Source organism: Amphimedon queenslandica, unplaced genomic scaffold, assembly GCF_000090795.2.
Source record: "Amphimedon queenslandica unplaced genomic scaffold, v1.1 AMPQUscaffold_8312_Cont19743, whole genome shotgun sequence".
NCBI classification, from domain to species: domain Eukaryota; kingdom Metazoa; phylum Porifera; class Demospongiae; order Haplosclerida; family Niphatidae; genus Amphimedon; species Amphimedon queenslandica.
The window spans coordinates 1-2,469 of record NW_003551410.1 but is presented as its reverse complement, the minus strand read 5'-3'; the positions used below and the strand labels follow the sequence as shown (position 1 = coordinate 2,469).

At 35.5% G+C, this 2,469-nt stretch overlaps 2 long non-coding RNA genes across 4 annotated transcripts; one reads left to right on the top strand and one right to left on the bottom strand.

Moving 5' to 3' along the window:
- On the bottom strand, nucleotides 1-1,616 carry LOC109591384 (uncharacterized). Of its 3 annotated transcripts, none has more exons than XR_002189796.1 (7): nucleotides 1,573-1,616; nucleotides 1,450-1,524; nucleotides 644-775; nucleotides 441-561; nucleotides 273-365; nucleotides 152-214; nucleotides 1-71 (listed from the first exon to the last, which is right to left on the bottom strand). It is a non-coding gene; the product is annotated as an uncharacterized LOC109591384 (long non-coding RNA). The 3 variants fall into 3 exon arrangements; XR_002189797.1 differs by having other exon boundaries at nucleotides 644-669; nucleotides 1,573-1,615; XR_002189795.1 differs by lacking the exon at nucleotides 1,573-1,616 and having other exon boundaries at nucleotides 644-669; nucleotides 1,450-1,558.
- A 113-nt stretch (nucleotides 1,617-1,729) lies between these two features.
- Nucleotides 1,730-2,242, top strand: LOC109591383 (uncharacterized). The gene is made up of 3 exons (XR_002189794.1): nucleotides 1,730-2,082; nucleotides 2,124-2,183; nucleotides 2,232-2,242. It is a non-coding gene; the product is annotated as an uncharacterized LOC109591383 (long non-coding RNA).
- Nucleotides 2,243-2,469: the final 227 nt, after the last annotated feature.

Here is a 2,469-nt window from a genome sequence, read left to right as displayed (position 1 = left end):
TGCCGTTAGCTCATCACGAAGATCCAGTGCAGTCTTACCAGCATAATCCACTGTAGAATCAACATCAGTTGCTACATAATAATAATAATAATAATAATAATAATAATAATAATAATAATAATAATAAATTAATTAATTAATAACAGACTACCTTTGTTTGAAGCTGATTTTCTTTTGATAGGTACGAATAATCCATTTTTGTAAACCTGTGTAGCTGTTTATAATTAACATAAATAAATAAATAAATAAATAAATAAATAAATACAGTCTACCTTTGACTGGTGATGATCTTTTAGTTGATGGAGAGTGACGAGGTACAACAGATTGACGTGGTGGAGCAACAGCTGCCAAATATGGGGATCGTACTAAAAAAATAATAAATAATATATAATAATAATGTAAATAAAATTTTCACAAATTTTGTCATAGTATTGATTTACCTATTGATGAAGCTCTTTTAGATTTAACAGCTCAGTGTGTTGGTCTGGGGGAAGATGGTAGCTGTATTGTCAAAGGAGGCCTAACCTTCTCATCATCATCTTCACCATAAAGAAGATTTATCTGTAATGGAACAGATATGGGTTACCATAGCAACCACACAACACCCTCTTATTGTAAAATGTCTTCTCTCTCTTTCTCTTACCAGTGAACTTGATGGAGTAGAGGTTTCTAGCATTTTGAATATAAATAGGAATTATAGTTAAAATGACTGATCAAATACATCAAGTTCAATCCGAAGCCAAGGGGACAAATGCTCCTCCCAAAAACCCTGCGACTAATTAAAAAGGTATAACGTAAAATGCAAGCTCCACCCATAGCCCCACCCCTCAGTATTAATTAGTTATTATGTACCAATGGTATCATCATTATCTACCTTAATGAGACAATTGTTTGCGGGTATTTAATTTAGTGAATTTTAGCAATTTAAAAAAATCGCTAACTTAAGTCCACGCTAATTTTAATTTCTTCATTGAAAGTGGGTGTGGTCACAATGAATAAAATGGCGGCCGTCAGCAAGTCAGAGCTTACTTGAGCAAACGGTCAGCAAGATAATACTAAACTGCTGCCCAAAGACTTCTCCAGCAGTTAGCCTAGGTTAACAAAGCAGATGATAATCTTCTTCGTTCAGTGACTGCTTCTAACTGTAAGCAAGATAACTTTACATAATTATTAATGGCTGCAGAGTCAGCGATGAAGCAATTTAAGCAAGATTAATGCAACAAGATCTACTGTATTAGTGTATTTAGACTTGTGCAATTGCTTTGCTTGCTCATACATGTAGATCACAGCACATAATCTATAGCTTGCTTAGGCTCGCCCCTTTCATTCTTCTAGAAGTTATTAATACCAAATGATCAAAAACGCTAAATTAAGTACCAGCCAAATGTCAGTTTCATTAAAATCGCTAAAATAAGTACACGCTAATAATTGTCTCCTTAAGGTATTTACTTTGTGGAAGGATCCAATTTCCTTATACTTGTCAGGGACTGCCATACAGTTAAGATCATCTTGATCTCTAATTGCCTGCAGTGGGTCTTATACTGAAATGAACACAAAATGGAGTCCACTGACTTGAAAATCACCACAACAGAGTAACAGATCTATTTTAAATCCTTCTCTCTCTTGGAGTTTGAGTAGTTTATCATAAATAAGGTCTAACTTCCCATGACAGCAACCCTCTATTTTGAGTAGGAGCACGTGGTCAAGGATTACGTACCCAGACGAAGAGTACACACCCAAGAGTTACCATGCATGATCCGTGAATGATGGGTATCAGGCCTGGACCAGGTTTGATTCTATAACGGTCCAGCATCGATGGCCATCACTGCTGAATCGAGGCTGTTGCTCTGGCCTGGACCAGTATCTATTTCAGTCCCGATGTAGTCATAGCTGATACAGTAATGTCTGTTCGTCAGCACTGGTCCAGGCTGTATATCAGTACTGGATCAGATCGATGCTTTTCAAGATGGCAGCCCCGCGTGGACTATCTGACATGTTTTGTTAAAGAAAATCATCTTAATCTGACTCTTTAAGAGAAATCTCGTTGGCTGTATACACTAGGGCTAAATCACTGGATGTTATGTGAGTACCGTGGACTACATTAAATGTTACACTATTTTTAGGCTATTTTGAACCATTTATTACTTAAACATGAGTAGGATACACGATATTTTGAGTAAAAAGTAGGCACATGTAGATACACAATCAAGCTAAATAAATTAATTGAGCAGATACATGACTGGAAAATAAAACGACTGACAACTTCCAATTAAAGTTTACCACATCTTGCCTACAAAATCTCTATGATACGAAAGTAGAGACCTGGGTTTATGAGGAATTATCAAAGGGGTATAAACTGCATGAACAAACTTATAATAAATTTAGCTAATTATTATTGTGAGATTAATGACTTCAATTTAATTGACTATAATTAGAAGTACATACCTTTCATTATGGATTCTCCGTAAC